We start from the raw sequence: 9,424 nt of genomic DNA, 5'->3' as shown, positions 1-9,424 counted from the left end.
AAAGACGAAAACAAATGAGTTTATAACCTTTTGTCAGCCTGTCCCAAGGATGTAACTTCACAAATATTTAGGTCAAATGGGGCACACCCTGTGCTGCACAGAAAGAGAAGGGAAGAAAAGCCAGGGCTTTGGCTCTCAAATGCCACACTCTGTGTGCTAGATAAGATAAACTGGTGACAGTCAATTGCTATCGCTGTGGCCACTGCCCTGCTGGCTCAGCCCAGGAGCTGAAGGTGGCTCAGGACAAAAGTCAGGTGAATACTTGCTAGTGCAAGCCATCATTTTTAACATGACAGTCACAAAAACACTGTAGTAAGTCAAAGAAAAACAAGGATGAACGTAAGCTAAACTAGGCTTCCATCTGCCAAGTTTTTAAACCTCAATACATTTTGTACAAGGGATTCACCAGAGGGAAAATCTTGCCTGGATTCATGGGAGTTCACCCACTCCAGCCATCAGTGCCCAAAAGGTCACAACAATGTCCCCACAAGCATGTTGTAAATGTGAAAACCAGCTGTTTTGGTTTAAGGCATGTGGTTCCTGTCTTATCCCAGGTTCCTTTCTTATCCCAGTCTGCTCCTTGTTGGGACAGGAGCTGGTGAGTTGTGCCAGGTGCCCAGCCAGAGCCAAGAACAACTGACAGCCACAGGCTGCTTCTGACTGAGTCACAGCAGGTTTCTCAGGTATCACAGGAAGCATCACTAAGGTTCCTAATTAGCCTGGAACTCTGTTTCCTCGCGCAAAGCCTGGGAGGGATAAACCTCCTTTCTGTCTCGGCAGTGCCTGGGACTCTCATCCTTCTCCTGGAAATGGGTGTCCACTGCCCATTCCAATGCATGATGGAGGCAGGATATAACCTGGCCATGGGGATTTTGTCCAGAACTGTCCCGAGGGCAGCGAAGCAGGCTGGCTGCCCCTTCCCCACTGCTGGTCCTTGCACTGCAAATCCTGATCCGAGCACTGGGCAGGGCAGAAACCTGCCCTGGCTCCAAGGCCACGTGTCCTGTTGGCAAGGTGGGACAGAGGCAAAAGCAGATGAAAGCTTCTGCTGTGCCCCAGTCTGAGCAAGGGGACAGGGAAATCTCTTCTGTGGTTTGGCACAAAAGGGTGTCCCATGTCCTTGGCATGCCCAGGGTGGCATCACGGCTGGCACATGGACACAGCAGAGACATCACACAGCTCTGTGAAGGGGACAAAGGCCAGCTCAGAGGCAGCCCTGAGAGCTGGCAGCCTGGCCCACAGCTCTTTTCCTTCATTAGCTGTTCATCATTGGCCTCGGCTGTGTTAATTCACACATTTCTCTCTCCCAGCTCCCATTGTTTCCGAGCAGGGCATTGTCAAGAGGCCAGTTCTATATTTACAACAGGATGTCAGCCTACGCTTGCAGTTGCCTCCTTTGAACTGGATACTTTTACCTTCTATGTTGGCAAGGATGCAATTCAACAGAAAGGTAGAAAAATAAACATATGTTTATTTAAGACACGTTTGGTTGTATCAAAAAGCACAAGTGGCACTTCTTCCTATTGGCTCTTCCACCCTCCCAGCCAGGAGAGCACAGGTTTTTTCATGACATAAACAAAAGATTATTTCCTAAGAAGATTGAGAGTTTCCTTTAAAGGAAAACAAAAAAAAGAAAGGAGGAAGGAATCTGCAGAATAGCCCTTAGGAAGTTGCAGCCTAGAGGCCCTTTAGTCCCTCACCAGCAAAACGTATTTAAATATAGCATGGCCTGCCCAGAGCACAGCCTGAGAAATGCCATGTACCCAGCAAAGAAACCACTCTGCAGCCAAGGCCAGAGGGTGCCAGGCTTCAGGCTCATGCCCCTCATCCTGATAAAGGCCAAGGATCTGCAACCAGGCCTAAGAGCTGCATCCTTGAGGTGGCTGCTTCAAAAGGTTTGAATATGATTTATTACATTTTAATTTCCACACACTGCCTAATTTTTTGTTTGTGCATCAAAGCCATCAGAGCAGGCATGCAAAGCCTTTATCCACTGAAAGGTGCTGCCAGCCAGCTCCAGATCAGACTCGGGACGTGAAGCACCCACCTCCTCTGCTCCTCACCCTAGGAGCACCAGGTTCTCTCTGTGCTCTTCAGGAAAGGAGATGATCCCAGGAGATTTGCAAAGCTCCAATGCTATTCACCTTGCAAGGCTTTCTCAAGACTGCTTTCAGTTAGTTTTCTTATGAGTAATTTCTATCTGTTATTTCTTGGACAACCAGAGCTCTGTGAAGTTATACTTGAGATCATGAACCTTTGTGTTCAACTGCAGCACGTTAGAAAGTGGGTCAGAAACTTCTCCTCAAAATAGCAATTTTTTGAGGCAAAAAAGCCTCAAAGTTTCAAAGCCCAAGTGCCATTCATGCCTCATGGGAGATGCAGCTCTGCATCACATCCCTGTTTTTGCAATGGGTGAGGAGTGAACTACATTTCCTCTGACACACTGTGGTCTCTCCAAGCTGTGAAAAGAGTGATACACCAGTGACAGGAATGGCTGGGAATCCACCCAAGGAGCCTGGCCACTGATGGGAAGAGGGACATGCACAGTCAGGACTGGAAGACCCATGAATGGGAATTTCAGGACACAAATGTTTCATCCTGTCATAGTTTCCATTGGGATCCTCCCACTTCCCAGATAGAATTTTCCTGTTTCCCCTTAATCTCCCTGGGAAGTGGTTCATTTTGTGATGGTGGAATTAGCCAAAACTGAGCCTTCCAGGCAGAATGTGGGTAGGAGTGTTTTGTCCAGCATCAGTTTGGAGCTCTCCCCTGCCACCACAGTCTCCAGTCGATGCTGTACCTGCTGTGGAGCCACACGGTGATTTTGTGCTCCAGGACACTCTGACCTGTCTCCCACACACTTTCCAGAGCACACATGAGTATTAACTGCGTTCAGCTGTAATGAGAAGCTCTGAAATAACTCAGGCTCTCTGGCAAGAGGCTCCTGTTGTAAAAACAGGCTTTGGCTGTGGATTTATCTGCCATGGACCCTGCATCCCACACAGCACAGGGCCAACTGCAGCAGGATGAACCCTAGAATGCCATAATATAAGCAGGAAAGGCTGTAATTTGAAGACCTTCCCACAACAAGCAAGTGAAACAATCTCCTCTTTCAGAATGCAACGTAATTCTTGCGTAAGGGTCCTTTAAAACAATATACAGAGCTGCTGAACAGGAGTCATGGGGGGACCCTCTCTGATCCTCAGTTCATTCTCAGATTTAGCTGATAGTTTCTCTCTGACTGCTCTAATTCATATAGAGGAGCTCCAGGCTTTACTGGCAAACACAAAAAAGGCTGCACATCCCACTGGCTGTTTCCTGAGCCGTTTGCGAGAATGATGGTGCTGACATAGAACATGGGAGTTCACTCCTTGCTTCCAAATAATCGGTGTCCTGGTACCTCAATGTCCCCTCTCCAGATGGAAGCTGGTTCTGCTCGTGCTGCACTTCCCATCCAGAAGGACTCTTTGGGAAATTCTCCTCAGATGTCAATGATCAACATTAGAACAAGCTGTAGCTGTATCAGATGAGCTTCGATAAATGACAGAAAATGCCAGACAGACATGACAATTGTCTTTTCTCTGTCCAGGCTTCTTATCTGGGATCCAAAATTAACTCTGGAAAAGGCAGAAAGCCAGCTTATATTATTGTTATGTCAGACCAGCTGTTATCCCTGGATTCAGGGCAAGTAGACGTACTTTATGGAAGGAAGAAACACTATTCTCAACCCTCTACTGCTGTTTGCTCCCTATTTCCTGCCATCTTTTAAACTTCCCAAAAATTCTGGGAGGCAATAAGAGACTAGGAGACCATGAAAGAAAAGGTGAATAATGACACAATCTAGATATAAAGACACACCAGTAAATGTCTACTAATGTACTTTGCAAATACATTCCTAGGGCAACATCTAATACCAAAGCCCTGCTTCTAATGTCAGAAAAAGGCTTTCACAGTGCAAGAAGCCTTTGTTGACCTCTCACCCTGAGGAAATCACTATTGGTCTTCAGGGAGATGCACTACACAGAAAACCCTCTGTGGATTACATGTCACAAGAGCTTTGGAAATCTGTTACGACCATGGGGGGTTCTAGCACAGGGACAGTGACAAAAACCTGCCTTTGTTTGCTGCCAAAGTCCTAAATATGGTAGTCTACTGCAACAGCCAGAGATGCTACCGGTCATGACAGAACCAGGAAGACCCAGGGCTCTGTGGATGGGATCACAGTGTTCAAGGAAAACCACATGGCCCATCCATGTGTTAATCCTGTGCAGTGTGGCTCAAGTAAGGGATCTTCCCCAAGGCGAAAAGGGACCTTTTAGAACAGGGTTAAAGATGGTTTGACTGTCCACAGGAGAGCCAGATGAGTAGATTGTAGAAAAACATTTCTCACTCACTTACAGGATGGTTTGGGTTGGGAGGGACCTGCCATAATCAGGTGGCTTCAAATCCTGTCCAGCCTGGCCTTGAACACTCACTTTTAATAGGGATTAAAAAATCATAATTCTTGGCAGAGTGCAAGCAGCAGACACAGAGTAGGAAATAAAAAGTCCCAGCAGATGTACAGGGCTGTATTTCATTGCTGCACACCAAGTTTGGAGCAGTGGAAACAACACAAGCTGTGCGGCAGAAATCAGCCACCATGGGCGCCCCTATTCCAGCGAGTGCTTCGGAGAAATTTATGGCTAATCAGGAGCATGACATTATTGTGCCCAGCCAAGTGCAGATGTGGGCTTGCATAAACCTTTCCTTATCATTCCTGAAAGGGATGTGCTGCAGTCTGTCACTGTTCAATAAACAATTCCACGGCCAAGGTCTCGAGCGCTGCCGCATCGTGTTCTGATGATCTGCACTTTCCTTACAGAGAGTCAGAGAAAGATGCAACAACAAACACATAACAAACACACAACCACAGCCCTTTTGGGCTGATGGGTTTCCAAGAAGGGGCAAATGTTGATTACTTGTGTGTGTTATTTTGCCTACAGAGTTAGGAGTCATCCAAAGTCTAAGGAAGCCCATGGAAAAACCTCCTGCTGTGTTCACTGGGCTTTGCATCTTTGCATTAGGTGCATTAGACAAATTTAAGCTGCCACCCAAGCCTAGGCTGTGTATTGGGGAAAGACAGACAGCTAGAAAACATTCTAATTCACCAGTCTTGTGATTTTGCTTTATATTTTTGTTAACAAATTTTCTCAATTATTAAAAAAAAATTGAACAACAGGTCCACTGAAGTTTCCTCTTCATTTTTTATAAAAAAGAGTTGCTGGGGTACAGGTGCATTGCCTTTACAGCTATTTTTCCTGACATATTTGCTTTGGGTTTTTTCACATTTCTTCAAGCCCTTGTTTTCCCCATCCCTCACATTTCGCTGCTCACCGGAATGGCTTTTCTGGGCTGCCGCACTGAGCGGCATTTAGACCCAGGGAGGGGCTGGAGAAGACATCTGGTGATTTTCTTCCTGCAGATTTAACATGAAAAGGGAATTGGGAAAAGAAAAGGTAGCCTTTCTCAGGCCATATCCTGCAGCAGCCAGAGACCCACCTGGTCCCTGGAGAGTGCTGGAAAATCCTCAATGTTTTGCTAACTCGTGAGCTGCCTCACACGGCCCCTGAGCAGCAGGGAAAAGCCAGAGCACAGTTAACTTCAGTTAAGTACTCCCTAACTCTCACATCCCCTATGGTCTGCTCCAAGTGCAGGCAGAGCAGCTGCCCAGGGCATCCATCAGCCCTGGGGCAGGGAAAAGAACCAGATCTCTCTTCTTTCCACTGCTGGAGCTTGAACTGACTGGAAGGGAGGCAGATGGAGCTGAATGCACCTCAACTTCCTCTGTGTGTGCTCAGAGCTCAAGGAGGTGTGGGCAGGGGGGAGCAGGACCAGGCCAGGAGCACATCTTGGAGGGGAGGTGCAGAAGGGCTTCTGTTGTGCTGACCCCATCTCACCAAACTCCATCCAACCCGAACAAAACAATTGCCTTTTGCCATGGAGGAACAAACTCAGCCGTTACGGGGCTTAAATCTCTTTCTACCCTTTCCTTGTCAGACAAAAGTCCTATGCCTCACACATGGACTGGAAACTTTTTGTGGATGATTTCAGAGACTCAATCTGGAGAAAGTTAGAGCTCTGTTAGGAATATTTCTCTTCCCTGAAAGTTTATTCAGCTGTAACCCTGAAAGTTATGTACAGGAACAAGACAAAATTAGAATATTGGATAAAAATAGCACTACAAGAAATGTTCATCTTCCTGATGCATTTTGAGGCCGCTTTGGGGTCTTTTCTGGTTCTTTACCTAAAGCAGCCCTTGCTCTAAGCTGGCATCTGGCTGACTGCCATGGCATTTGCAATGCCCAGGCGAAAAGTCATCTAGGATGGTAACAGCCTGGTTTCACATCCATTTGTGGCAATGTCCATGGCTGTGCTCCCAGCCCTCAGAGCTTCACTACAGAGCATAAACCCAGGTCCTGACAGTGAGTCAGCACCGAGCTGTCAAACCAAGCTGAAACCTCCAGGAAGCAGAGTGTTCTCTCTGCATACTTTTTGTACCACTCAGTACATTACATAAACTCCCAACGGGGAGAGCCATAGCAAGGGTTTGGAAGGATGTATTTATTCCAGCAGTAATTCTAGCATTTAAACTTTCTGACAGCTGCTGTGGACAAATATGCAATAAAAATCAAAGCCAATTCAAAGCTGGTATTCAGAGGTGGGAGACTGTGTAAGGACTTGTGTTCTGGGCCATGCTGTGCTTTGTTTAGCATTCAGACAGTGTAAAGAACTGCAGCATCCCTTTTCCACACTCAAGTCAAGCCCAAGTCACTTTGGCTTCATTTTCCAAGCTTGGCTGTGTAAAGCTAGAGCTCTGTCTCCCATTATCTGAGCATTTGGCTGCCGTGGTTTAAAACATGGCTGGCCCATGACAGGCAGCTTGTAGGAACAAGCAATTTGAGCATCCTCAGCTGCTCCAGTTCCCACCTTCCCTGCTGCTGCGAGCACCAGATCCTCTGTCAGAGACAGGGACTGAGAGCTGAGGCCAGTAAAAGCTCCAGTCACTGCCAGGGCCTGTCTGTCAGGGCCCTTGGGCATCCACACAATGGTCCTATTCACAGTCAGTAGAAATACAAGTAGCCTGTGCTGCAGAGGTCCTGAGCTCGCTACCGTTCCATCCTGGAATCACAGGAAAATGTAGGTCGGGAGAGACCCCTGGAGGTCAGCTAAACTAGCCTTCCACAAGGACAACCTGAAACTTCTCCAGATGAGCTCGTGATGACACAGTATTCCAAACCTGAGTCAGGTTACACGAGGCCAGGAGAGAGACCCTACAACTGCTCCAGGGCTTCCTGTGGAGAAGCCACAGGCTCCCTCACAAATTACCCAAAGCAGAGATGGCACCAGAACTTCCTCTGCCCAGAGCCTTTGCAGGAGGTCAGGGACATCTGCCACAAGCCACCTGCCCACAGTGTGAAGTGGTGAAAGGGACCCCACACCTCAAGGAGCCTTACTGACTTTAGAGAGTGGTATGTGACTGGCTCCCTTAGAGGTTACATCGAATCATTGCTGTTTACAGCACTCAGCAGGGAATTCCAATGATTCCTGCCTCAAAAGAGCTAAAAGTGTGGTGTGCCCACAGCCAGCAAAGTGGCTCTTGAAGCAATCACCTCTCCACAACTGTGCACTACACCTTTCAAGCACAAATGATTGCTGTTTCTACCCTCAGTAGGGTACCCTTCGGAGGGTCTGTGTTATCTGCTGGGGTAAATAAGGGTTCATACACAGAAAGTTTGGATATTTTATTAAGTAGCAGGAGGTTTGTACCAAAGAGACACCAAGATGGACAATCTGACCCCTTGCTTTTCTCGAAGCCCTTCTTTCATTTACAGCAGGCATTGAGGTTATCACGCTGCTTATGCCAGTAGTCAAATTAATCGGTTTTCTGGAGAAATCTGTAAAAACTGGTTTCAGGATCTGCCAGGACACATGCACTGCAGCTGGTCAGCAGTGGAAATACTTTACTATCTTTGACAGAAAATGTCATTTTTATCTGTAATCTTCTGTTACACTTTGTCTCAACAACCTGTGAAGGAAGAAAGAATTTGTACAAGATCTCTTACTGTTCTGAGCTGCCCTGCCAGTTTTCCGTACTTTTTCTGAGCTGGTTGAAAGAAAAATATACACAGAAGAAAAGGACCCGTCAGTAGAACGGGGAGGAAATTGCATCCTGGAGCAGAGAAGGCTTTGACTGATGTTGTCTTCAGTCTCCTGTGAAGCCAGGAAATTCATTACCCTTTCCAAGCCCACCCTTTTCCCACCTAAGCTATCAGAACCTATTAGAGTTGCCATCAGTTTTGCTCACTTTTTCCCCTTGATCTGATTCTTCCCATGATGCTTGTCAGCTCTCCCTTGTCATTTTTGTCTCCTCTTGGATTCCCAGTATTTGAGACCGGGCCTGTTTTATCTTTACAATACATATTAGCAGACTCAAATAAGATACCAAAAAAATCTGAAAACCCACAGAGGAAACTGACTTATCACCTGTGTTAGATTTCAAAATTCTTTGCAATTTAAAGAACAAAGGTCCTTGCTGAAATGTTCACAGTGGTGCGTCTTCTGGGACTGACATTGTTTCAGAAGCTTCTGGAGGAACTGGATTCATCTGCAGTTTAGGGCAAGATAAGCACAGCAGGTGTATTCCCTGTCTCCAGCATCTTGGATCCTCTCCAAGCTGATTTCCAGCCTCCCCATTCCAACAAAACAGTGATCACAAGGGTCACTGATGACATTTTCTTGGCCAATTCTCTATTCTCTTCCACTTTGGCCTCTGTTTGTGACACCCTTACATCTTGTCTCAGCTTTCATGATCCACTTCTCCAACATTTCTTTCCTGAGAATGCTTTGCATATTGAGCAAATTAAGGGACCTTCCCAGTGGTAATTTGATTCAAATCAAAGAGGGGTGGGGGGAATGTTAATTTGTTATTTTCGACTTTGGACCAAACTGTCCTAGGAACTTCTAACAGTGTATTGCGGATTACCAGACTGAAAACAGCAGAGTGATCCCAGACCCACATTCTACGTGTGACTAAGCTGAGGGACAGAATATAGCAGCACTGGAGGTACAGTCCAGATCTCTGTACTTGCTGTCCTTGCTCCAGGAAGCCACCAGGTTGAGCCAGACTATTGACCAGAGAGAAATTCCTTCCAAAGCTGAGCTTGCACAGTTCGTTCTCAGTTGGGAATGCAGGTTTTCCACTCACTGCAGGTTCCAGAGCCACATCTTTGATCAAATGAGACAGGTCAGAGGAAAGTCTAGCAGATAGCAGCCACATAGGTAATCCTAAGGGACTCCCAAAAACCCCTAAAACTGCGATGTAAGATTTTAAGGAGACCAGATAATAGAGGAATGATGTGCAAACAGCACAGATTCACTCAGCAGG

The sequence above is a fragment of the Corvus brachyrhynchos genome, unplaced genomic scaffold (genome assembly GCF_000691975.1).
Source record: "Corvus brachyrhynchos isolate BGI_N302 unplaced genomic scaffold, ASM69197v1 scaffold34, whole genome shotgun sequence".
Taxonomy (NCBI): domain Eukaryota; kingdom Metazoa; phylum Chordata; class Aves; order Passeriformes; family Corvidae; genus Corvus; species Corvus brachyrhynchos.
The sequence above is the reverse complement of the archived record's forward strand: the minus strand, read 5'-3'. Positions refer to the sequence as shown.